The sequence below is a fragment of the Balaenoptera acutorostrata genome, chromosome 5 (assembly GCF_949987535.1).
Source record: "Balaenoptera acutorostrata chromosome 5, mBalAcu1.1, whole genome shotgun sequence".
Lineage (NCBI taxonomy): Eukaryota > Metazoa > Chordata > Mammalia > Artiodactyla > Balaenopteridae > Balaenoptera > Balaenoptera acutorostrata.
This window is the reverse complement of record NC_080068.1, coordinates 94,078,878-94,106,570: the sequence shown is the minus strand read 5'-3', so window position 1 is coordinate 94,106,570 and position 27,693 is coordinate 94,078,878. Positions and strand designations below refer to the sequence as shown.

General features: G+C 39.3%; 1 long non-coding RNA gene across 11 annotated transcripts in view; it reads left to right on the top strand.

The window, feature by feature from the left end:
• Nucleotides 1-15,332: 15,332 nt before the first annotated feature.
• Nucleotides 15,333-27,693, top strand: part of LOC130708275 (uncharacterized) — a 234,481-nt gene continuing 222,120 nt past the window's right edge. For all 11 annotated transcript variants that reach the window (XR_009008453.1, XR_009008447.1, XR_009008450.1 and 8 more), the window contains exon 1: nucleotides 15,333-15,489. This is a non-coding gene — a long non-coding RNA (uncharacterized LOC130708275). The remainder of the gene's footprint in view (nucleotides 15,490-27,693) is intronic.

Here is a 27,693-nt window from a genome sequence, read left to right as displayed (position 1 = left end):
AGTCATCTGGTTCTATTGATTTCACCTCAGTGTCCCACAGAGTTAAAAAAAAAAAACAACTAGAGATGTGGATGGACCTAGAGTCTGTCATAGAGTGAAGTAAGTCAGAAAGAGAAAAACAAACATCGTATATTAACGCATATATGTGGAATCTAGAAAAATGGTACAGATGAACCTACTTCCAGGGCAGGAATAGAGATGCAGATGTAGAGAAAGGACATGTGGACACAGGGGAGGGAAAGGGAAGGTGGGACGAATTGGAAGATTAGGATTGACATATATACAGTACCATGTGTAAAATAGATACCTAGTGGGAACCTGCTGTATAGCACAAGGAGCTCAGCTCAGTGCTCTGTGATGACCTAGATGGGTAGGATTAGCGGTGGAGGTGGGAGAAAGATCCAAGAGGGAGGGGATATAGGGATATATGTATACATATAGCTGATTCACTTCATTGTACAGCAGAAACTAACACAACATTGTAAAGCAATTATACTCCAATAAAAAAAACAACTCTAAGAACTGAAATCTCCTGATTCTTAGACAACGTTTAATTTCCATCTCACCATAACATGATATTTTTCTCCCCTATGTTGTATTGTCCAGAACATCAAAAGGTCATTGTTCAGTGCTAAACAAGTCCTGGTTGCTTTGCAGATTAACAAAGTAGTTCTCTGTCCTTAAAACTAGAAGACGGAAGAAAAATGTGAGGAAAGGTTAAACATTTTCTGCAGGGTAAGGATCTTACCCATGACTGATCATACTTCATTGACTATTTTGCCTTGTATCGGTCATTATCTTAAGGGGACACAGATAAATAGCAATACTTCATAGGTAATACTTACTGAGGTCATTCAATGTTTCAAGCATAGTTGTTTGGATTTTCTGTACCTTATTCAGTTCTTATAATGACTCCATGATATAGGTACTATTATTATCCCCATTTTATACAAGAAGCAAATGAGGCATAGGAAGGTTAAGAAATTTGCCCGGGGGACCTCCCAGGCAGTCCAATGGTTAAGATTCTGCGCTTCAACTGCAGGGGGCGCGGGTTCAATCCCTGGTTGGGGGAACTAAGTTCCCACAGGCCGTGAGGCCAAAAAAAAAAAAAGAAAAGAAAAGAAAAAGAAATCTGCCCAAAATCTCATAGGAAGTGAAGGAACTCAGGTATTAACCCAGGAAGTTTGTATTTAAAGCCCACGATTTCAATCATGACACTTTAGAGCTCTCAACTGGAATAAAATACAATCCCTTTTTATGAGGATTTTATGGTTGGTGTGGAAGAGAGATCCATAAATATATGACAATATGGTAAACTGTGATTCATTCAAGATATGATTGAATTGAAGATATGATAAGATATGATTCATTCAACATACCTTTCTGATGACTGCTATGTAGTGAATATTTTGTAATGTGCTTTCATTTACATAGTATAGAGCAAAGAATATGAACTCAGAAGTTAGAGAGTTTGGGGAGAGTTATTTAATGCCTCAGAACAGTTGCCTCATAAATAAAACATGGATACCAATACCTATTTCAAAGTTTTACTATTAGTGTTAAATATGTTAACATATATCAAATAGTCAGCACATAATAGGCCAACATGAAAACTTTTATGAATTGTGGGAGTACTAATAAATAGGAAAGAGCTATGTATAATGCATCAGATGAGCATTAAGGTGGAAACTATTAGCTTCGCCTGGGGGATAGGGGGATTCCCCACAGCTAAGGAGCTGGGACTTGAAAGAGGCACTTAATTTCTCTCTTTCTCCTTTCAACATCCAGATTTTTCTCTGGGGAACCACTCTTTCCTCAAGGTGTGTATGCTCCATCCCATGTAGACTTTGTTGCTGCTGATATTCATCCTGTAACCCCAAGATGAACCTCCCAGATACTGAAATAGATACTGTAGAAGGCAGAGAAAAGGGATGGCAAGATGTGAACCCTTGATAATGCCGATGAGTCATTGGTTAAACCAACTTTGAATCCTGTCCACCTCTTGACTTTCCAATCTGTGAGCCGATGCATACACTTCTTTATTGAAGCCTGTTTGAGCTGAGTTTTCTGTTACTTGCAACTGATCTATCCTAACTGCAGGGAATTCTAGATAGGAGGGCTACATGTGCAAAGGCTCACAGAGAAGAGGGCATGATGGGTTTGGAAATGTTACATTAAGAAATGAGGCTAGAAGGCAGATGTCAGCTTTTCAAGACATTGACTTCCAGTTTAATGAGTTTGGACTCTAGCCTGTAGGCAGTGGGGAGCAACAGTTTCTGAGCAGAGAAGTGACATGATCAGATTTGCATTTTAGAAATATGACTCTGGCTGTGAAGTTGAGTTTGGATAAGAGTAGGGAAGGCTGAAAGTAGAGAAAAGAGTTAGGCAATAACTGCAACGTCAAGACAATGGTAGCGGGAATAGAGGAAAGAACCAGGTATCATTTTCTTTCTACATCCACCTTATTATTACATACTTACTTTTATGGATTCTCTTTGGCTTTTATTTATGAGTTCCAGATGCCTCACCAGTTACAGCTGCATAGTGGTAGACAGGGGACTCTGCTCTCCAGGTGCACTGAAGAGCCTTCAAAATCCAAGACATGAGGCATAGGAGCTTTCTAACTTTTAATATTTCTTTGCTTTCCTTAGTTCTACATCATGGTGACGCTCTTCAGCTACACAGTTATAAAGTCTGTGATCATCACAGACCAAAGTTCAGGAACCCAAATTAAACATCTTTCTGAATGCATAGTTAAGTTCCCTTGTCTCTTCCCTTTCAGGCAGGAGATGCCCCAGCAGCAAGTACCAAAATATTGTCATAAAATTCATGTTTATTGCCTCTTTTTCCTATATCAGAAAATCTCCAACTAGTTATCATGGAGTTAATTTTTGTTCCCACTCTTTTGAAATCTTTGCAATAGAGGAACGTTGGAATTGTATGGGGGCAGAGATGCATAAACAGTTGGGAGCTTGGTTTTAAGTATATACATTTTAAAAAGCAGGCCTTCGTATCTAGTCTCTCTGGCACTATGCTTTCATTTGCTTCATGCAGTTTGGTGCAAGTTTGAATAGTCAATTAAACATCTGTTAATAGGACCAGGGAAGAGTTATAACTCCATGGTTCCATGAGTAATACTTTCCATGTTATGCTAGTCTTCTGCTGAACTACAAAGTCATAGCTAGAATCACATTGGGGGACTTCTAGGGATTTAGGCCAGGAAAATCCTTTTTCAATCTTCTACTGTCAGCACCATCATCACCACCATGAATTAAACCCATTCCTATTCCTCACCATGGATAGATGGGAAAATGATATCATTAAAATTTTTAAATTATAAGTACTGGAAATAACCTGAGAATTTATCTACTCTAGAATTATTAGTTAACCAGTTGAGTTGTTTTGGCTAAGGCTAAAGATACTAGAAATCATGCCCCAAAGAGTGGGGCTAGAATCCACCATGCAGGACTTGCCACAAAGGGGATGACTGAGTTCCTCATTTGTAAGATAGAAATGATTATAATACATACCTTTAATGGCTGTTAGAGGATTAAATAAATTAATATATTTAAAGCACTTCAAATGCAGCTGGCATATATTAAGTACCAAATTAAGCTATTATGACATGGTTGTTTGGAGACTCCAGTTTGCTGTCAAGTTCCAGCAAGAATGGGCTGGCTGGCTGAATGATCAGTTTAGTAAAACAAAGGCAAGTTTGCTGCATTGAGCCACAGGCACTTAAGAGTTTGTGAGGGTAAAGGAAGAATTAATATTTTATATGAATCCATGTGGCTACACACAAGAGACATCTGCAAGGAACCGTCTTAATTCTCATTCAAAAGTGGTGAGCAGATCTAAGCAGAGAGAAGCTGGAGATGCTACAGGATTCCTAGGATCTGAGAAAAGGAGTAAGAGTCAGCCAAAATAGAAACGCATTCACCCCATCTATGGAACTGCAGTGAGACCCTCAGTGATGGAAGGACACCAAATGACTCTTGAAAGCTTCATAAGAGAGTCAGTTGTCAACAGCTGACAACTTCAGAAAGAGTCAATGACAAGTCAACGTGATAGTGTCAGCTAATAAGAAATGTCCTTCTCCCTTTACTTTCTTCTCTTACTTCCCTAAATGTTGGATTTGGGGGGAAGCCATCAAAAACCCTGTATGGCAAATTGGGGAAGAGGGAAAAATACTGCAAAAGGGAAAATTCTGAGGCAGAGGTGAGGGAAAAACTTTAACTTTAATTGAAGATATACTGTTTAATTGAAGATATACATGGAACTACACATTTTAATGACTGAACAGAGAGAGTGTTTTGTTACTTAAAGTGAAAAAAATTTAATTATTAACTGAAGGATGACCAAAAAAATTAAAAAGTCATGAATCCTGCAGAGGTTCCTGGCAGGACTAGAACCATGAGAGTGGGTTTAAAAGGGCAATGGGAGACAAAGCAAGGTTGTTTGGTGATTGAATACATAAATTTTGCCAGTTCAACATAATGGCTGCACAATTAGAAAATATTTCTTAAATGCTACTATATGCCAGGCATTACTCTGGTGCTCAGGATATAGCAGTGGACAAAGACATATCTCTACTCTCTTGGGAATTAGATTCTACAGGGGAAAGTGGATGACAAAGCAATAAAGAAATGATGACATGAATAATCATTCTGTAATAATCAGGTCCTTGGTGGGACATCGTGGGAGTAAGAGAAAAGGAGTGAGGAGAGAGTAAACGTGATAGTGGGAGCACAAGACGTTCCCTTCTGATTGCTTCTATTTTCTCAGTGCACTTGGAAGTGACATCATTGTGGGGAGTAAAGACGAGGCAGGAGGCGTTGAAATTTTAAAGGAAGGTATAAAATTGTCACCTAGAATCATGGGAGAGAAAACCGAATTGGGACCTGTCAGGCAGCTTTAAGGACCCTCTTGAGAGCCATGGTAATGATTGTAAGTGACATGAGTGAGCATTTGTGTATGTTTTTCTCCAACTAAGTTCAATTACCCTGGTGTAGGCACAGAGAAAGTGGGGGATTACATTTATCCAAGATTGAGGCTTGGCCCGGGAATCATGATGGAGGAAGACAGGGGAAGGTACTTGAACTTGTTTGCAAAGAACCATGGAGTTTAAGTTGGGGGACAGTGGGGAAATGAGGACAAAAGAAGAATGAGTGTTGGGATGGATGGTCTACTGGTTCCTGTGGGGTTTGTTAATTATTTGAGTCATGACATAAGAGTGAGTAAACTGCACAGAGAGAATGTGTGGTATGAGAAGAGGATACTTGAAATGGAAACTATGGTGATGACTAAGTACAGGAAATAGCCTAAGGATTGGATGGCTGAAGTTGAGTAGACAATAACATGGAGAGGGGAGGTCAAAAAACATCTAACCAAGAGGCTAGAGTAATAAAAGAACTGTCTAAATGGATATGGAAAGTCACCAAGAGTCATGACAGGAAGAATACTGGAGACTAATCATGAGTCAGGTACTGAAATTGTTAAGAAATGAGGAGTGACTAAGGGCTAGTGATTAAGGAGGGTGGCAGTGGTAGCATTGTCCAACTGAGCTAAGTTTAAACCTGGGAATTTCAGTGAGAGGAAGAGACAATGATCTAGAAATGGCTAGGAGGTGCAAAGACAGCAGCCTGCCCCTAGGTTCAGTGGTATAAGGAGTATGGGAGAGAAAGGAACAAGTACTTAAGAGTGCTATGAGGGAGCCAGGGTCTTCAGCAAAGAGCAAGATTTCAGTTAGAGTAAGAGAAGCAGAAGGGAATGCAGATAAAAGGAAGGGTTTGCTGACAATGGGCCATGAATTCTAGAAGGCTCATGGGGAGGAGTGGGAGATGGAGTCACATAGAAGATATGCAGAATTATAAGGTGGTGAAAGATGAGCTGGGAGATGGGGCATCTGGTGTGGACTGACATAAATATGGATGCAGGGTAAGATCAGTTCATCCAGATGTCCTGGTTTAGGCTGATTTGGGCAGTGAGGATGCTGGGCAGGAAAGAGTGGAGGTCTTGCTTGGAGAACTCACTGCTCTGGGTAGTGCCAAGGTCAAAAAGAACGTGATGATTTAGTCACGTCGGGCTGGACTAACTGTAGTAGACCCTACACATCTGAGGCAAGTGTTTCACCATATATATATATGCCCAACTCTAATTAATTAGAATAGCTGCCTGGAGCCTCAGTGTGAGAAAGGGCTGAGAAGGATTAATGAGCTCAACCATGGACACCTGAGAGAGAAGTGGTTTACAAGTTGTAAGTGGGTGACCTTTCATTTTTACGTTTTAAAACACAGAGATACAGAAAGATAAGCAGTTTGCTCAAAATCACAGCTGTTTAATGAGAGAATCAGAACAATTCCACCAGAAATACATGAAAATTCTTCTGAGGTAGCTCTCATCATCAAATACATCTTATTTTGTATTTTCGTTCAGTTGATGAAGATTCGTTGTACAGATACGGTGTCTTGGCTTTGCCACCAGCTACCTGTGTAACTACGGGCAATTTATTTGCTGTGTCACTTTGGGTTCTCTAAGAAGCAAACACCAAATGGGATTAGATGTGCCAAAGATTTATTGGGGGGGGGAGTGTCTGTGATGGATAAGTGATGAGGAGCAGGAATAGGTGGAGGAGCGAAGTACACGTCTGATGTGTTAAAGAAGAGAGGGAAGCAGAAGTGAGTGGAAGGAACCTCAGCTTGCAGCTCAGTTGTAAGCAAAGCTCGCCTGTGAGAGGGGTCCTGCATTGGCCAGGACTGGTACAGCTCCAGTACCCCTGCTGTGCCCCATCATTGACTGGGAACCATCCACAGAGGGCATGGAGTTGGGGCATAAATACTACAGTAACTGGAGGCTGTCAGCCAACCTCCTCCCTTGCAGCAAGTCCTCTTAGAGCAAGAGCTGAATGGAGTACCTCCATGGCCACCACAGACTCTGTCTCATTTAAAAACTTTTATTATTTTTAAAATGGAGGTGAAATTCATATAACATGAAATTAACCATTTAAAATTATATAATTCAGAGGCATTTATTACGTGCACAACTTGCGTACAACCATCAACTCTACCTAGTTCCAAAACATTTTTATCACCCACAAAGGAAACCTTGTACCCATTAAGCAGTTACTCCCCATTTCCCCCTCCCCCACCCCCTGGCAACCACTAATGTACTTTCTATTGTTGTGGATTTACTTATGATAGACATTTCATATAAATGGTATCATAAAATATGAGATGTTTGTACCTGGTTTCTTTCACTTAGCACAATGTTTTCGAGGTTCATTCATATTGTATTCATGTGTATCAGTCCTTTGCTCCTTTTTGTGACTGAATAACATTCTGTTACGTGGCTACATCACACTTTGCTTATTCATTCATCCATTGACACACATTTGGGTTTTTCCACCTTTTGGCTATTGTGAATAATGCTGCTATAAACATTTGTGTAGGCATATTTGTTTGAATACCCATTTTCAAGCCATTTGGGTATATATACACCCAGGAGTGGAATTGCTGGGTCATATGGTGACTCTATGTTTAATGTTCTCAGGAACCACTAAATTGTTTTTCATAGTTTATAAGCCTCATTGTTCTCATCTGTAAAATGGGGTGTACAAAAGACCCCACCTGACAAGGTTGTTGACAGACTGAATGAGAAAATGCTCAGAGAACACTAGCACAGTGGCAGGTACATGCCAGAAGTCAATGCCTCATAAATGGTGGCTATTATTTGTAAAGGATACAACATATTTACCCAAGAGGGTAACTTACTTCCAAAAAAAGATGTGAGAGCTTCATTTTTTTTTCTTTCCTAAAGAGAGAAGGTGTGAAGCTGAGAATATTCTTTACTCTTAAAAAGAAATGAACAGTCGTTCAACATGGCTCACTGGGGTTTGTGAAAGTGAAGAGCCGTCAGGATTAAAAGCATGATCACAGCCTGTGGCTAAGGGTTTCTATTAGGGATAAGTTTGTGGGCCCTTCTCTCACTAGAGACCACACTCTTTGCAAATGATTCCCTCCTAGCAGAGCCGTCCTTGAAATACCATTCTGGTTTGTCATGCTGGTCACTGCCTCTCACAGCTCACCAAATTTGGGCAGGCCCTCACAGACTCTCATTTTGACACCGATTTTTTTAAGGGGGAAGAGGAAAGGATATGTTAGATTTAAAAAATCAGTCATCACTTAGGTCTCCAGGGAGGGAAAGAAAGAGTACAGAAGATTAACTTTTCCACAAGTGATCTGGGAAGAGCAGGGGGAAAGAGTCACCAGCGGTGAGATTTCTCAGTAACTGGGTGGATTACTGAGGAACATGGTCTAATTTTTTGTCTACAGGTATTTAAAATACTAAAAACAATACTGAAAGCATCTCCCTTGTTCCCCACATAAAATCTTTGCTTTCCTCACAGTGATTACTGACATCGTGATAGTGTAAGGGGTGACCCCGTGATGGACAGTTTTCCTTCCTACTTTTCTATTTCTGTTTGTTTTCTGATGGACTTGTTTGTATCCCAAGCAATGTTTGGCATTCAGAAGGAGCTCCACGAATAGTGTTTGAATAAACTTTCCATTGATGGCTGTCATTACCTCTTTTTGGTATCTCTGGTTTCTTGAGACTGTTTATAGAGTAGCAGTGGATTCCATGGGCTCCAGTATTGGACTAAGTGTGTTTGAATCCTGGCACTACCACTTAGGAGTTCTCTGATTTGGGGGCACTTAAGGTACAAGTGAAGATAATATTAATCACTCTCTCTAGAGATTGGTGTGAGGAATAAATGAGATACTTCATGTGACATGCTTGAAAAATGTCTAGCACATAATAAGTTAGGTTGGTGGATGTTAGCAACTAGCCTTATTGTCTGTTGGCCCTTCTGGCTTTGTTTTTATCCCTTCATGTCTTATGTCTCCCAGTAGAAATCTTAATTCTTGAGAATAAAGAATGTGGTTTAGATATATTCAATACCTACATAGCAACAGACACACATACATGTAAATCTGATTTGATCAATGGATCTAATGCTAAAAAAGTGCCATGGAAAGTAGTTAAATCCAGATTTTTCATAAGCCAAAAATATACCAAAAAAAAATACATAGAGATAAAAACAGGAAACATCTGGGCAAACAGAAGCAATGCTTCAGTAGAATGTAATCCCCATAAGGGTAGGGTCATGTTCTCCAGCACTAAGAATGGTGCCTGGTCCAGAGGAGGCATTTAATAAATTCTGATGGAATGGATAAGTAACATAATTAGCACAAAGAAATTCCAGAAATTCTGCTCATGTTCATTTCAAGTCTCACAAGACCTTAAGATATAATTGTCTCTATGTTAGTTAAGAATTGAGTTTGGCTGCAAGTTGGTGAGACCTGACTATAATGATGGCAACAACAAAGGCTTAATGTCATCAGGAGTCCAAGTGTCACTGACTAGAGTTTATGAGCTCATTGTTCAGGACCAAGATTTCTGCAATTCTTTCTGCTTTTCCTAGTAGTCCCGAGGTGGTTGCTGCAGTCCAGCCATCACACCCTGTTATAAATGGAAAGGAAAAAGAACAAGAGCACTTTTCCCACCTAGGGCATCTCCCTTTAAAGAGATATCCTGATAAGCTTGTCTTTAAGGACTTCTACTTACTTCCCATTGACCACCACCATCTGCAAGCAAATAGGGAAGATATAGGGCTCCTCCTTTTCCTCCCATTCTTCTTCTCCTTTTCTTCTCCTTCTTTTTTCTCCTTTTCATCCTATTCCTGTTCCTGTTCTTGTTCTTGGCCTCCTCCTCCCCCTCTTCCTCCATACCTGGGTACATCGTTGCCTCCAAAAACCATGGTTCTTTTGCTAAGAAGTAAGGAAGGAGACACTGGTTATGGGGCAGGTACTAGCAATCTCTGTCATGGTCTCCATTTTATAGGTGTAGGTAGGAAACAAAGGGTCCACCCTGTAGAGCTCCTTATTATTCTTACTGTGGCTTTAAGGATTTTGTTTATCACATCACACAGTGATCCCTTTGGAGAACCCCAGAACAAAACCCTGTTGCTAGTGATTCACTGAGCAGTCGGTGGCTTATGGGAGCTGTATATTTTGCAAATGGCTGTGTGTCCCTCTTTACTTATACTCACTGCTAAGAAGCTCTAGGAAGTATAGAGGTCTATCTGACAACCATTAGGGAATATTCTACTCTTGCTTCATTTTTCTTTTCCCAAAGCTCCTTGCTATACTACATGCGTTTCTTTAAGGCGCCTGCAGCTATTTTGAGGATAAAAAAGGTGTAAGTGAATAATAACATACACATACATAAATATATCAATGCATAAAATGGAAGATCTGAGAGTTTGTATAATAAGCTTATGTTACAGACAGTTAGAGATGAGTCAGGAGTCCACTCTATCTCCCTAACTCCAAAATCTGTTCTTGTCCCTCTCCTGCAGGTGTTCTTAATCCTGGCTGCACATCAGAATCTGTTGGGAGCTTTAAAAAACCTCAGTGTTAAGGTCACAGCCCAGATGAGTTAAAAATCAGAATCTCTGGAGGTTGAACCTAGGCATCAGTATTTTAAAAAATCTCCCCAGATGATTTTAATGCACATCTAAGGTTGAGGATCACTACTCTTCAACTTCACTTAAACAAAATAAATGAAGTGTAGGGTTTTCTAAAGAGAGTGCTTTTAAAAAAATTATTTTAACTTATCCCAGTGGTTTTCTCATCTGCTTCATTTTCTCCTGGTGGGATCACCACTGGGTAAAACAGATGAAAACAGAGCTTCCTTCACTGAAGAAGAAGGTGGTGGTGGGGGGAGCCTGGCTCCCATTCATCACCCATCAGGCCGTGCATCTCTTGCAGATGGCCATTGTGCCCACGCCCACCCCCAGGACAGTGACAGACCGACTTCAATATATCCCATGGAGTAGAATTTTAAACTATCCAACAGACAATCTGACCATCACAATGACATGCACGACTGGGAAAAGCCTTGGTCCTATTTGTGATCGTAGGGCCACCTTCTCTTCCTGTGCAGATAAGCTTCAATTTCCACCCCTTTACCTGTGGTTATTCAGAGGACAAGTTTGCTAAAAAGAGCTCCAGGATCGATAGCAGAAACACACAAGTATTGTGAAGGTTATGCTTTCTCTCAGCTCCTGTGGCCTCATGTGTGTGTATGTGTGTGTGTGTGTGTATACCCACAGCCCCAGGGGTGTAACTAATCATGTGGATTCATAAAGCAGAGTGCTCAAACTCAAATGCCTACAGAGGCCAGGCAGAAAGCTCAGCTCCCATGTTTAGGTGGATCCCGTGGAGAACAAGAGTGTATATATCCTTCCCAAAGCCATTTGTATTAAAAAAAAGTTCTAAACTCTACATTGGCAAACAAATAGACAGACACATACACATATTTTCTGGGCATAAGTAATTTTGGTGATATGCCTGTGAGGGAAAATTTATTTTATTTTACTTAACTTTAGATTGTAGCTATAGGGGCTGTGAACTGCTTTGTTAGGTGGACCCAGCTAGTGAGCTTAGAGCACCATTGTATTTTCAGGGAAGTGTTAGTTTTGCAACTGTGTGATGAATGTGGATGCATTTGTGTGGGACTGAGTATTTTGAGTCCTGACCAAGGCTACCCCCTCCTAATGCAGAGTTGATCAGACAAGTGTGGGGTGACAAGTTTGCATAGGGGCCAAGGTATCTCCTAGAAGAGCAGATTGCAACTAGAATGTCTTTGATGGATCAAGATAGTCCCAACTGACTGGCAGAAAAGAACCCCAAGGTCCCCAGAGAGACCATATTTTCCACAAGGAAAGAGGATGGGTGAGTGACAGAATCATGTGATGCCTAGGTGTTGCCATGTGACTGGCGTGATCCTGCATTTCACTGCCATTTGGAAGCAGAACTGGCCCACATCTTCAGATGAGTGCATCCCTCTAAACTGAAGCCTGTGGTGGAAGAGAGCCTCCAGAGGAGACCCCCGGACTCACTGCTAATATAGGCACAGGGATATTTGAATAGTTGATTGGATGTGTGATGATATTTGTACCTTGAAATTGGGGAAGCAGGGCACAGGCGTGTCAGAATAAAGATTCTTAATGAAATGTACTCCCTTTTGACAAACCTTGTCACAGGTGCCGTAGGAACTGTGAAGATGATTTGAGTCCCCCATCATCCCTGAACTTGAAGCTCAGTCATGTGAAGAAGGGGATGAGGTTGGAGTCGATGGCATGGTGGTGTGTGGGTAGAGTTTAGCAGGGCAGATCAAATAAATTCTAAAACTACAACTCAAAGCAGAATGAAAACTGCCACAGAGTCACATTCATGACAAGCCACGGTGTTCAGTGGAAGAGGGGAGCCCACGTGGGTGCACACAGTTCCCCAGCATTAAAAACAGCCTAAAAACGTTTCATAGTGGAAACCTGGCAGGGAGGGCTGCAGAGTTAAGGAGATAAGAAGAGGCATGGAGCAATCCCAGTGGATAGTGCAGAAGCGAGTCAGTAAGGAGTGACTGTCTGAGACGTTGGTAAATCACACCTGATATTTTCCTCCCTGAGTTTGGAGCCAACGGAGAAGGAAATGCAGGAGTTAGAATCTGGATCAGCTTTGTGACTGATAAAGCTGATTGGTGGTGCAGCTTGGGTGTCTGTACCTCAACTGAATTCCTAAGACTTGCTTTTACTGAATTACAGTCACCCACTGAGTGGAAGGCACAGGGGACAGTTGCTGTCTTGCTCTGCCTCACCAGGATCCCGTTTCTTACAGAAGTGCATCTTAAAGATAAACAGTTCTGAAAAACAGAGGACAGAAAGGACTAAGCCACACTTGCCTAGTGTCTTTGCCTAATTTATGAATCCCCTGTCTGTCCTTCTTCTGAAGGATCCATAAGAACAGGAAAGAGAGACCAGCATTTTCACTCTAATTGAATTTTTCTCATGAGAATACAAGGACAGGAGGATGGAGATTCTCTTCCAAACCTTTTACAGACTTCTTACCCCAAAACAAAGGAGCATCAGACTTTCATTACTTAATTGTACTCAAAGGCTCTCTTTCTCTCTCTCTCTTTTTCACTAAAGTGGACCTTTGCCATTTATCTGTGGTCCCTCATGGTGTCTTTTAAAATCTTCAGCTTCTACAATGACAATAAGTTACTTGGTTTCTCTTAAATTCCATGTCTGTAGATGTTTTGGAATCTTTAGAAGCACAAGGCAAGTTATATGCCTTTTCAGCTCACACCAAAGTTTTATCTCAAAGAAACAAAGGTTTTGTCACTCACTAGAGTAACTATGTACACAAGATGAATAGAGAACAGTGAACCTGTATTGAGTTGCTGATGTTGGGCAGTTAACTAGACTCACCCACCAAATAAACAATTAAACCTGACAATACAAATTTGTGTAAAAAGCGCCTTCATCTCATTCCTAAATATGTGAAACTTCAGTGAAGTCTAAGAATTCCCAAAGCCCATGCCCTAGCATTTATCTCCATGTGTTATAAATGAGTGTTTGTGTCTCTTCCTTCATAACCATACCTTGAGTCCCATGTTTTTTTTAAAAAAAGAATTAAGTCCCCAAAACAATGCACTTAAAAATATTTGTCATACAGATGGCCAATAGGCACATGAAAGAATGCTCACCATCACTAATTATTAGAGAAATGCAAATCAAAACTGTAATGAGGTACCACCTCACACCAGTCAGAATGGCCATCATTAAAGAGTCTACAAATAACAAATGCTGTAGAGGGTGTGGAGAAAAGGGAACCTTACTACACTGTTGGTGGGAATGTAAATTGGTGCAGCCACTATGGAAAACAGTATTAAGGTTCCTCAAAAAACTAAAAACAGAGCTACCATATGATCCTGCAATCTCACTCCTGGGCATATATCCAGAGAAAACTATAATTCAAAAAGACACATGCACCCCTATGTTCATAGCAGCACTAAAAGACATGGAAACAACCTAAATGTTCATTGACAGATGAATGGATAAAGAAGATGTGGTATACATATATACAATGGAATACTTCTCAGCCATAAAAAAAAACAATGAAATAATGCCATTTGCAGCAATATGAATCGACTCAGAGATCATCATACTAAGGGAAGTAAGTCAGAAAGAGAAAGACAAATACCATATGATATCACTTACATGTGGAATCTAAAATATGACACAAATGAACTTATCTACAAAACAGAAACAGATTTACAGACATAGAGAACAGACCTGTGGTTGCCAAGGGGTAGGGAGGGTGAGGGAGGGATGGATTGGGAGTTTGAGGTTAGCAGATGAAAACCACTATATACAGAATGGATAAACAGCAAGGTCCTACGGTATAGCACAGGGAACTATATTCAGTGTCCTGTGATAAACCAAAATGGAAAGGAAAAAATTATTTGTCAAATGGATGAATGGAGTCACTTATCAGAGCAGCATAGTATTTATCTTGTGCTCATCTCACATAACAATTCTTGGACTAGGTCATTTACGGAGATGCCCACATGGCAGAGGAACATCCTGACTCTAGGCAGTGTGCATTTATTGTCTGTCTGCAGGGTACGGAGTGAGCACATGTGAGTTCATGGACAGGGACAGTCCTATCATCTGTGTTTTCAAGTATAAATGAAGTTTGCCACATTGTACTTATTGTCTGTTAACACGACTGGGCTATTGAGTTCCTGCAGTGATTTTATCACTCAAGAGTCTTAAACCTCTGAAGAGTCCTGAGCTGTTATTATGTAGAGAATCAGAAAGGGTTGTGATAGAAAAAAATATGTCGTATGGTTTTCCTTGTCAGGATCTTAGAAAAAACTAAACTCGTTCTGTATGGATCTCCATTGAATCCTCTCATTTTTCAGGGTAGATCTGGCTAGAATTGGGTGCTGAGGCCTGGGACAGAGAAAGATTGTCTCGTTGAATATTGGGGGATGCCAGAACCTCTGTTAGGAAATTAAGGGTCTATATTATTTCCTAGGGCTGCTCTAAGTGGGTGGCTTACAACAATAGGAATTTATTATCTCTTAGTTCTGTAAGTCAGAAGTCTAAAATCAAGGTGTTGGCAGGTTTGGTTCCTCCTGGAAATGAGGGAGAGGAGAGGGAGAATTTGTTCAATGCCTTTCTCCTACCTTCTGATGATTGCTGGCAATCTTGGCATTGCTTGGCTTGTAGACATACCGTTGCAATCTTTGCCTCCATTGTTAAACCGAGCTCTCCCTGAGTGTTTGTGCCCAAATTTCTCTCTTCTTACAAGGACATCAGTCACTGGATTAGGTCCCACCCTAATCCAGTATGACCTCATCTTTACTTGATTTCATGGGCAAAAAAACTTGTTTCCAAATCAGGTCACATTCTGAGGTTCTGATTGGGATACGAATATTTGGAGGACACTATTCAACCCAGTATAGAGCCCGAGAAGCTAAAAGGGAATTCCACCAATTCCCCATTCTAACAATGGGGTCCAGGGTCAGGGCACTGGCACTGTGATAAAGGAGCAGGAAGTCAAAGCCAAGGAGAAGAGAGTAAGTACAGGCACTTCCATAGGAAGGAATGGGTGTGGGGGGCAGATCCTGTGATCATCTTGAACAGCAGCTGTCCTGTACTTTTAGCTTTAGTAAATCTCTCAGGTCCCCTCCAGCCTTCATGCTGTCCTTGGACTCTATTGCTCTGACACATCAGTAAAATTGAGCATCTTTTTATTTCCCAGAAAAGTTCACTTACCTAAGATTATGAGTGATCAGTGTAGACCCTACTGAAGATTTCATAGAGGAGGGCTGTATACTATGTACCCACCAGCAAACAATTTGCAATTAACAGCTCACAATTTTTTTCCCTCCTAAAACGTTGCTATTGACAGTTTTTCTCTCTTGCCTTCTTCTCGTCTCAGTCCAGAGTCTATCTGGAATTCTCCTTCTGTTATTCATAGCAATTGAGTTCTCCCTCTGTCTCCCGCTTATTCATTTAAATACTCTCTAGAAAAAAATCTCTGCTTTTATCATTATCTGACCTTTTCAGAAGGCAATCTGGATTAGCCAAAGCAAATATTGTTCTTCTTTGTTGCGTCCCCAAACTAGGTAGTAAGTTCCTTTGATGGCAAGAACAATTTTGTTCATCTTCGTGTCCTTTACAGCACTTAGCATGGTATTGCCCACATATTAGGTCCTTAATAACGACTGTCTAATAATGACACTACTGATGCTTAAGTCTATACTTTTATCTTTCTATTAAAACTTTGCTGTGGTGTGTATAGACATCACCTTTGTTGTCTTTTTGAAGTGCCAAATTTATAAAGATGTTGGGAAGCAGAGAAATAATTTTTAAAAAGTCACTTACTCCCCCTCATGAACAAGTTTCTAAATACATTTGTATTTGTTCTAGGAGGGAGTCGTCCAATCCAAAAATATTTATTAAATGACAACTTGGTGAACATTAGAAAATTCAAAGAAATATGAGATATAATTTCTTTCTTGCGCAAGCTTACATTCTAATGACGATTATTTTTGTGCATGTAGGAGGAATATAAATCCTTGTGATTTGCTATGGTAGACCTGGCATTCAAATTCTTAATCTACCACTAAATGGTTACTTCACTTTGAACACATTTTAACACGTCTGAGACTCGTTTCTTTATCTAGAAAATGGGGATGAAAATAGTACACAATAGAATTATTGGGATGATAAAATCAGATAATGTTTCCTATGCACCAATATAGTGTGCACTCAATGAATGCTAGTTATCATTGTGATTACTATTTGATATTGATGATGACAAAAAGTGCTATGAGATTTCCAGAGGGAAGTCATTTTTATTGGGAGGGCTCAAAAAAGCTGCACAGAAGATGGAGTTTTTGAGGTGGTCTTGTAAGAATCGTTAAGATTTCCAAAGGCTGAAGTAAAATATTCTTGAAGGGATAGTGGTAACAGTGCCAAGATGCAGAGAAAGCTTGGTGTAGGCTCAGACCAAACTGGGGAAAGAAAAGTATTAGAGAAAAAGTAGCCATTCTCAAATGATGAGGATAAAGTTCTGTGGTCACACAATTGCATCTTGTTTCCACTCTTCCCATCTCCCAGGTCATACTGCAGTCATTAGTGATGTATTTCACATTCTATAGGTGTAATCACCTGGTAGATACAAACTAGTAGGAAGCATGAGGCTCAAAACTAGCTGAAAATCTCTAATTGACTAGTCCTAGATCTTGATGTCTTTCCTGTGAGTTGTTGCAAGCACACATTTGACTACCTTCTAAAAGTTCAGATTAAAAGGAAGCAAACTTCCAAAATTAAACTTGTAATTAAAATTTGACTTTGATCAGTAGCTGCTGAGAGGGTCATTAAGAGCCATGAATGTACTGACACAGGGGGTTGTTGGGTGGATGAGGTGAGGAGAGAAGCAGAGAGATTGGAAACAAAAAATTGTTAAGAAGCACTATCGAATTGCAAATATCAATTATTATGGGTCTGTGGATGAGCAATTATTACATTAAAAACATTCTTGGCAGGCAGCTCGTATGGGCGTAGATAGCTGCGTCTCCCTCAGAGCTGGGCTTTAATTTGATTTTTGCAAACATGTTTTTGGTTTCTTTACTTTTGAATGGTTTCAGAGAACCCTGGACAGCGCCTGGGTAGAAACTGCATCTAACTGTCTGTAAAACTTGTCGAAAGATGATTTCTGCCTCCTGCAAAGCTCAGAACATGTCATCTCTGAAGAAGTCATGTGAGGGAGAGTGGGAGGGGAATTTGGCGAAGGAGGAGGGGTTCTCACACTGAGTATGGAAGAGACGAGGCTGAGTTTTCCAGAACCAAGAAGCAGTGATCAAGGAGGGACAGACAAAGAAACTCAGGGCTCGCTTTTCTTTCCTTGATTAAGAGTAATGACTCACTGGCATGAACGATGAGGGTTGATATGGCAAAACAATGCAAGAAAGATGTGGTTTTAGCCTTCTGTGAGCCAGCTGTGTGTTGTGGCTGCCCAAAAGACTAATATGATCATAGGCTGCAATTATAGAGGATAGAAGAAAGTGATCATTCCCCCTTTTCTGCACACCTGGAGCGACACATTCCCTTTTAAGTGTGTGGCATGTCCCCTTGTTTGCCTGGTAGATTCCTATTCATCTTTCCAAAGCCAGCTCAAGGTCACCTCTTGTCTTCTATGACACTTTTCCTGACCCCATTCTCACCAGATTTAATCACTGCCATCTTGCACAGACTCAGTTGTACTATTACTTTCATCACTTTTCATTGCCACGTTGCTTATGTGTCCGTCTGCCCTGGAGGCAGGATGCAGGTCTAATTCAATTTTTTACCCAGAGATCCTGGCACTTAGTAGGGGCTCAGTACATATTTATGGAATTGAGAGGAACAGACCAGCTGGAGCATGGTTGGAGAAGATCAAGTAGAAAGGTGAAAGGATTTGAAGTCGTGTTGAAACCCAGTTGGAGTCAGGTCATGCTAAGTTAGCAAGTTGACCGGTAGTGGGCTTCTTCCTTGCAGGGGAGGACGAGCTCATCCCCTCATAGGAAGTACTATGGAAAGGGTCTGTAAATGGACTGGGAAGAGAGACTCCAGGGGAAGCCAGAAGGTACTCTTTACCTTGTTCCAAGAGCAAGAATGAGAAAGCTATATGTAAAGGGATAAAGCAATTATGTGATGCAAAAAAAGAAGTTATGAGTTTTCTTTCTTCTTCCCAGCCATTTGGCAATACATGTCCATGTATTTTCAAAGGAATTCAGGTATCCAAACATACAATGGAATTTATGCCAGAAATGGAAGGATTTTCTTTGAGTCTTGGAAAATAATGCCAGTGACTGAAGCCCCAAGGATGATGAAGGCCAGAAACACCACATTGTATACAATGGAAGTCAAAGTGTAAGCAAATCAAGGAAACTTGAGATACCTCAGTCATCAAGAGTGAAAAAAGGATGTGCAGAACAGTGAAATTTTGTGGCATGGGGAATTCCAGCCTCCACTCACCATATGTCAACTCATTGGTTTTTGTATTTATAGTTTTACAGTTTTTCCTGTACCACCTTTACAAACCATTGCAAAAGCGCTGGAATAAAAATTGGGCAAGCATTTATCATCCTGTATTTCAGATATTTTCAGGAATACCTGACAGTGGGGGAGAAAAGGGAGAATGAGGGCAGAAAAATAACATATGACACATAGCAGAAGTTGAGGAAAGGTGAGTTGGCCTCTTAAAAAGTCATACAAGGAAATAAAACTGATTGAAGAACATGCTAACTAGTCATGCATATGAAAGACTGTAATATTAAAGAGGGAGTATGCCTGTCTACATTTCTCCCAGTGGCTAAATACAAGACCAGTAGGGTAGCAAATATGTTTTTTGGTTGAAAATAATATAAATTGATTTTTACCTAGTTTTAGGCAAAAATCAAATATATGAGAAAGTACTGTGTGCTCACAGATCTGAAATTTAAGTTGAAGAACCTGTTCTTTAAGGAAACCAGGCTCTTCAAGGTACTGCCATTAGGATAAATTGGTTCCAACTCTTTTTCTCTCTTACCTCCTTACACTCAGAATTTAAATCCCTGGGAGGTAGATTTGGATTGTCATAGCTTGGATCACATGAGCACTCCTTGGCTAACAGAGAATAGGACACCTCAGCTGATGGTACTATTAAGACAACATTAAATGCAGAAGGACAATTCCCCAAAGGAAAACCAAGGTGTATCCTTTGGAAGAAGAAGAAATGCAAGATGCAGAGCTAAAACATTAGTCATCTGCTGCAAATGCATAGTCTGTTCCAGGAATTCCTTTTGGCTCAAGGCACTTGGACGGGGGTTGAATGACTATTTGTCAAGTATATTGTAGGAAGAATAATTGAATAAATAATTGGATTGCATAACTTCCTCTCTACCCCTGAAATTTTTACATCTTTGTGATTTTGGAAAAAGGATCAAGTCACGAGACTCCCTTTAGGAGGAATAACAAAACCATCTTTACTATTCTTATTCCCAAGTTTATTTGCAAATATCCAGGATCAACCGGTATATACACAAACAAAAATACATCAATAAGCAACCCACAGTGCAAACAGCTTGTAACTAAAGAACCAGACTAATGCAACATTTTTCCACTTACAACTCTTCCCCACTGCTAGCATTCTGTAAGCCTTCTGTTATCAGATAAGTTAGTTATACACAATAAATACATACACATGTGTGAAGAGATTTAAATATATTTTCCCAAATGTAAATTAAGAATCTTTATCCACCCGCTCTGGATTTTGAGCCAGGTTTATAGTGGCTAAAAATTGCAGCTGAAAATAATTCCCCAGATAAGGTCCATTTCTTCTCATTTGAGAAGTACTGGGAAGGCTATAATAGGATTCTTTAAAGGTTTGAGATATTTGGGTTCAGTTTCTTGACAGATATTAATGATGTTTTCTATTCTGATTATATTATGGGATCATAGATATCTCAAGGTGGAGGACATGTTGAAACATCCTCCTGTACGTGTCCCTGGGACACCAAGAAAATTACTTTAGATGGAATGGAGAGACACAAAATTTGGAGAGTTGGGCTCTACTCAGGGAAAGATAGCATAATATGGTTTGAAAATTGTTTCTCTCTTATTTATAGTTGTAAGGAGCAGTCTTAGACATGTAGCCCAATTCTCTGAAATATAAGATATTCAGGGACCATTTATAATTGAGGTATTGAAATAGTTTGCAACCTACCTGCAGAATTTACCTGAAGAATATTTTAAATTACCCTTAGCAACAGTAATTTACTAAGGTAATGCTTCTCAATGGTGTGGAAAGGGAACACTTAGGGACATCAAAATCTTGGGGGTTTGCAGGAGTGTGTTACAGCTCCCGTATAGTAACTCCCTCACTATACCTCATCACTTCCAAGTTGAGAGTAAGTGGTTTAGGGAGCAAATGATAGATGATTGAAATTGAGATAGTTATTGAACCTGCAGTTTGCTGACCCTGAGTGTCTGATTGGCTTTCCGTTAGGGAGAACAATTGCAATAAGTTATCCTCATATTCTTCTGCAAATCTTCAAAGACTTGGGAGAAACAAATGAACTAACCTTTATAATGTACATAACACATGACTAGAACACGTCCCTTTATCCCCATCATCAATACTGTTTCCCCAGTTATCTCTGAATGCATCTCATTGTCACATTTAAATTGGTGTCTCACTATGGTAACCAGATATTTAAGTTAAATTTTGATCCCTATCGCTGAGAAACCGTACATCTAGTCTTTGTATCTCTGTGTAGGGGAGGACAAAAATTCTTTTCCTTTGTTCCATCTTAGGTTCATTGGCTGGGCCCTGTAAATTAGATTGTCAGAAGACAGATTAACAAGAGAAAAACAAAAGTTTATTAACATGTATGTCACACATACATGGAAGCCCTCAGTGATGAGTAACTCGAAGGGAATCATTAGAACTTGAGCTTACGTAGCATCTTAGCAAAGAATAATAATTTTGTAGAGAAGTGACAAGACAAAGAAAAAGGACTTTGAGCTTCTAGGGGTGACACATTGTGGGAAAGCAAATACTTAGGGAAACTAAGGGTAGATAAGGGCTGCTTTTAGGGAGGTTTGTTATGTAGCTTCCTCTGATGGGTGTCTGGACTGGTAAGGTCCTAGAGTTGTCTCCAGTGATTTATTTCTGTCCCTCCTGATAGGGAAGAAGGGACACTTCTACAGATTATGTCCCACTGTTAGGCAAATAGAGGAAGATCAGAGAGCTTTTCTAGTATCTGCTTCTTCTCAATTGCCTTCAGCTCAGAATAATCCTTATGTCAAAGTGACATATTTTGGGGTGGCATATCCTGCTACACTTCTCTTGCATTGTCTAGTCTATCTGTGGCCATAGTGTTCCATTGTTCCAGTTTTTTGGAGAGTTGAAGTCTTTCCCTTTTGTAGCCCTGCTGACTAGCAATAGCTGGATGCCACTTGAAGAGAAAGACTGGCTGCCACAACTACTTTCATGCTTCATGACTGTCTGTTTCTAAAAGGAAAATGTTTTCCTAGAGTGCAGTATAAGTTTAGGAATATCAAAGGCAGTCAGATACTCAGCATAATTATAGGTTAGTTTTGCCAACCAGATATTCAAATCATCTTCTTTTCATGGGAGGAGTGTGTGGTTGATTAAAACATTTGAGGCAGCATCTGACACAAACATTCCAGGGAGCATGTCAAGGAGATCTGGTAGTGGAAAACAGCCCTGTGAAGTCAGGAAGTCAAACTTCATCCAAATGGCAGTTGGGAGGGAAAGATGGTTCATATATGAGGCCCATGGGTATGAATGACTAATCTTTTGTGGCATTTTTTTTTCCAGTTCATGGTTCTGAGACAATAGCTGGATTTAGGACAGAAATTCCTTGTCCTCTCTTACTCCTGGACACAGATGAATGATGATGTTCACAATCCATGGCATGGGCAGGATTATTATTATAGAACTTCTGTGTGCTAACTGTAACTTCACACCTCTCTCTCTCACTCACAAAACATATCCATGTGCAAATGAGTAAAAGTGGCATTTTCCTTAGGGCCAGGTTTCTCAAAGAGTGATTTTAGGTAGTTCATAGATAGGAATCAAATAACATTGACGCACATAGCCACTTAATCCTATTTAAGTTCTCTTTCAATTCTTAGATTACATCAAGGGGAAAGACTCAGTTTGTTGCCAGTGTTTCTTTAAACATCTCAGCTTTTACTATCTCCCTTTGAACAGATCAAAACCCAGCTCTGACTCAGAGTTCTCAGCTAGCAACAGTCTCTAGTGAGTAACAATATCTAAGTAAAACTTAACAACATTGTGTGGTAATTTAATTTAATTTAATTTAATTTTTATTTTATTTTTTATTAATTTTATTTATTTTAAATTTTATTTTCTATTTTGGCAAGTGATACTGGTTTTCCATTTATAGTAGTGACATAAAGTTTCCTTCATAAATACATTTATTTAAGTCAAAAAGTGAGTCCAAAAAAAAAAATTCTTAAAAAAAAAGTGAGTCCATTTAAAGAAAAAGATTTAAGTAAATAACAGTAAAGATATATCCCATAATGCATAATAATGCAGATATGCTACAATAATAATATAGTTAGAGAGAAAATCCTGATAGTACTAATTGAATGATAGAAGTTTAGGTAATATTGCTATAGGAATAATCTTGAATTGGCTCTAATTTTTCAAAAATAAATTCTTTTCAACTTTTAATACACTGAAGATTATTACTAACAGATTCCTTATGATATATTTCACAAACGTTTAAGATGTCCCAGTGTATTATATCACTCTGGTTTAGAACTGCTAACCTATGTAAACTTATTACATAGAAAAAGTATAGAATGTTGGACTATCTCTATTTTAATTTTTTGGAACACATTTCACGTTTATGATCTGTGCCTGTGTTCTTAAAAAAAAAAGTAGCAGCAAATGGTTCTAAAAGGCTCTTGTTGGGGAGATGGCTAGTTTTCTAGTCAATGTTTCCTTTTCTCTTTTGCATTGTAACTAAGTTTTATCTGGATATGTGGATGACCAGTTACTTACATTTTTTCATATGGCAAAGTTCTTGCCCTTGGAATGTGAGCATGCCTCCTCCCTGTTCTCCATCTGCTTCCTGATGGCTGGAAACTGGATTTGGTAGAAACCCAACTTCAATCATACAGGTAACAAGATGCCTAAGGAAAGATGGAGCAGCAAGGGGTAGGAGCCTGGATGCTTGAGTGACCACGTGGAGCAGAGCAGCTCACCCTACCCAGATCATCCACACTGGAACTCTTGTGAGACAGAGGAATAAAGTCCTTTTTCCTTTAAGCCTCCATATTGCTTCACATCCCCTTGTTACAGCAGCTTAGCTTTTAATCTAATATAGTACTCCTCTACTACCCAAACAACTCTCTATTAATATTAGATGTAATTAGTTGGCATAATGAGAAAAGGTGGGAAAGAAGTTGTGTCACCTTGTGCCTTTGTCACTAAAGTACTTTTGACTCCTTTCATGCCATCTCCTTCCTCGTAAGACTCAGAATGAGTCTGGGAGAGAGTGTTGTGGAGCAACTATTTAAATACACATTATCCCAAACTAATAAGTGTGAAATTTGTTGCTTTACTCCTTGTCTAAGTCAGAGACTGACTCTAGGCAGATTAAGGGGAAACAAATCTATAAGAAGGATTCCAAAAAGCTCATAGAACCATGGAGAAACCTGGAAAATCCAGGTTTCATAAATTAGGTGGCCAAGAACTTAGGCACTGGGTGGGGCTGGGATGGAAGGCAGAAACTGTCAGGGATTTCTTCCAAGCACTTGTTCTTTAGTGTGCTCCACTCAAGATTCAGATTCCTGGAGAGAGAATCTATTTGACCCACCTCAGTTCTATGATTACTCCTCAAGGCAGGGCAGGACACCTTCATTGTCAGGTCCACCATGCCGTGGAGGATGGGTTGTTCTTCAAAGGAAACTTGAAGCTCTCTTAATCTGTCTGCCCTCAGTAGTGTGCTGGAACCAACTTGCACTGGTTCATGATAGCTGATAGCACAGCTTTCCAGCTCCGTGTTCAGTGACATCTCCCCGGGGGCTTGAAAGCTGCCGTGCTGGTAATATTTACACCAGAGACATGAGCAAAAGATACAAGTCAGGCCCTTCTCGTCAGACAGCTGGTTGTTAAACATTTGCATGCTCTCCATTACCTACACCTTTTTCCTTCTTTCCACTTGGTATTTTCTGTAGTAGACCATATTAGATAGACTGGCCTTACATCAGACTCAAGAGAAATGGGATTTTTCCATTGACTTAGGAAACCTTGCTGATGGACATAAAAATGTTAATTTTTAAACATGCATCTAAAGCAACATATTGTATTACTTGATTTGAAAATTAATTTCATCCATGTAGAACAAATGTCTAGTTAAAATGAGGTTTGTGGATGTTGTTATAGCTTGTACAATTCTGAGAAAGATTCCAGAAAGGCATTCTGTTTTGGTTTGGGAACAAAAACAGCCCTACTTTAGTATCTGAGTAGCTGTCATCCCATATTCTTTAATTATTTAATATGTAAGGGTGGCCTTCAAGTGCATAGAATCCAATAGACAATCAATAAATGCAGGATGAATGAATGAATAACAAAATTACAAGCATTTTAGGGAAAATATGGTATATTATACTCCTCTAGTGTTCTTTTTTTTTTTTTAATTTTTGAATTTATTTATTTATTTATTTTATACAGGAGGTTCCTCTAGTGTTCTTTCACAGAGTTTATCACAGTACTGAGAACATGATTTAATAAATACATACTTGGTTTTTAACTTGAATTAGAGAGTATTTCTCAGGTAGTATAACAAACTGTAGTTAAATGAAAAAGCTAGCTATTTTGTGAACTGATTTTAATTTTGAGACTACAATGATCAGACTTTTTTGATCCCTTTTTTGGGGGGCATGGTATTTATTTCATTTATTAAATAAGTTTGTTTTGAACACCTATCTGTTGCCTAGGTTTTCAATTGTTTTGGATATATTTAGGGTAGAGTACATAAAGAATATATCCCTAGACAAAAACTTGAGGCTATGGTAATTTTTGTGTGTGTGTTTAATTTAAATTCCATTTCCTGAACCATTAGATTTTTTTAAAAATTACTCTCAAATAGAAGAAAGTAGTTAACCTGTGTCATGTGAACTGTTCAAGCTAAAGGCATCTTTCTAAATGCAGATGTGTTTCCGCATAACTATTTAGTTATTGAGGAAATGCATATTTGTCACTTACTATGTGCCAAGCACTGCTGTAAGTAGTTTACAAATATTAACTCAATTAATTCTATTCTGACTTTACAGATATGAAAATCAAGGTGTGGAAAAGTAGGTAATTTATTGAAGATCACATAGATAGTAACGGCAGACCCAGATTTAAATCCAGGTGGCCTAGCTCCAAACTCTGAGCTCTTAACCTCACTCTGTTTTGTCTCCCTGAGATGACACTAGGATCTATAACCACAGAGAAGGAGACGACCAGAGGGAGGTGGATCATGTGGGAACTCAACTGAGTGGGAAAAGTGATCAAAGATGCCTTAAAAATGCACATGTAAGAGCATTTAATGCAGAATTATTCACATTAATCCCAAGTCATAAAAATATGCTAATGTCTACCAACAGTAAAATACATTAAAAAGGAAAACAAGATGCACAAACAATGGAGTTCTATACAGTATAGAAAATGAACTGACTACTGTTACCTAAAATCAAGTAGAAAAGTATCACAAACCTAGTATTTAGCAAAAAACTGAGGTATGATATAAATGGTTACATGCTGAATTACTCCATTTATTGATATATAAAGATAAAAAAAATACATAAATGGCAAAAACAGTCTATGGGGCTAGAAGTAATGGATATGGCTACTTTTAAGGAAGAGAATAATGATTAGGAAGGCATATGGGGGCTTCTGATTTGTTGACAATCTTTTATTTCTTGACCTGGGTGGTAGTCACTTGAGTGTGCCCACTTAGTGATGATTCTTTGAACTCTACAGTTATGATTTTTTGCTTCTTTTGTATCTGTGTTATAGTTCAATAATAAATTAAGAAATATTGACTAGAGGGTTAACAGGAAAAAGTGGTATAATTGAAGCCAGAAACAGGGTTGGGTGAAAAACAAGAATGAGTTAAGAAGAAAAATTATTTATACATAGTATATTTATGAAATCAACCAATTAATCTTGATTGTTTGATTTAGGTATGGAGGATTCACAGACTTTTCCATAAGGAGCCTGATATAGTAAATATTTTCGGCTTAGCTGGCCATGTACAGTCTCTTTCACATAATATTTTTCTTTCTTTTTAGCAAGTTTTAAAATGTAAAAACCATTCTTAGCCTGCTGGCTATATAAAACAGGCCACTTTGGGTCATTATGATGTTTCCATGTAGATTCATAAATTGTAACAAATGTACCACGCTGGTGGGAGGTGTTGATCATGGAGGAGGCTATGCACGGGTAGGCACAGGAGTATATGGGGAATATCTGTACCTTCTCCTCAGTTTTGCTGTGAGCCCAAACTGCTCTAAAAAATTAAAGTCTTAATTAAAAAACAAAAACGAAAACAAAACAGGCCACAGACCAGACTTGGTCCAAGGGCCATAGTTTGTGTACCCCTTAACAAGTTCATGGTAATGCTAAAATGATTAAAATGCAGTTTTTGCCCTCCACATTTCATGCATTTATTCATTCACTATATCTACTGAATATCTCCTATGTGCTTTAAGTGAATGAGGCAGCTGTATAAACCTGTAAATTACAGTACAATGTGATGAGTACCCTAACAGAGGTACAGTCAAAGTGCTTGAGAAAAAAAATGCAAATTTCTCTTTTTGAAGTCAAATTTCAACTGCTCTTGAAGTAGGGATTTACCAGGTAGAGAAGAAGTGGAAGGAATCCAGTATAGTGGATACACCAAGGAGTAAATCCACATAGGCATGATATAAACATACATTTATAAAGTGTTTTTTATATTACTTCATGTGCCTGGAGCATCACATGAGTAGGGTGACAGAAGATGAGGCTACAGCAGTGTTTCCCCAAATTTTTCACATCATGGCACATATATGCCTTACATGTCTGTGAACCACGCACCTCAGATTGGTACTTGAACCCATGTGCTGGGACTCCAACCCACGCGGCTGGGACTTGAACCCAGCCAAAACTGAGATTGGTACTCCAACACACGTGACAGGGACTCGAACCCGGCCAAAACCCA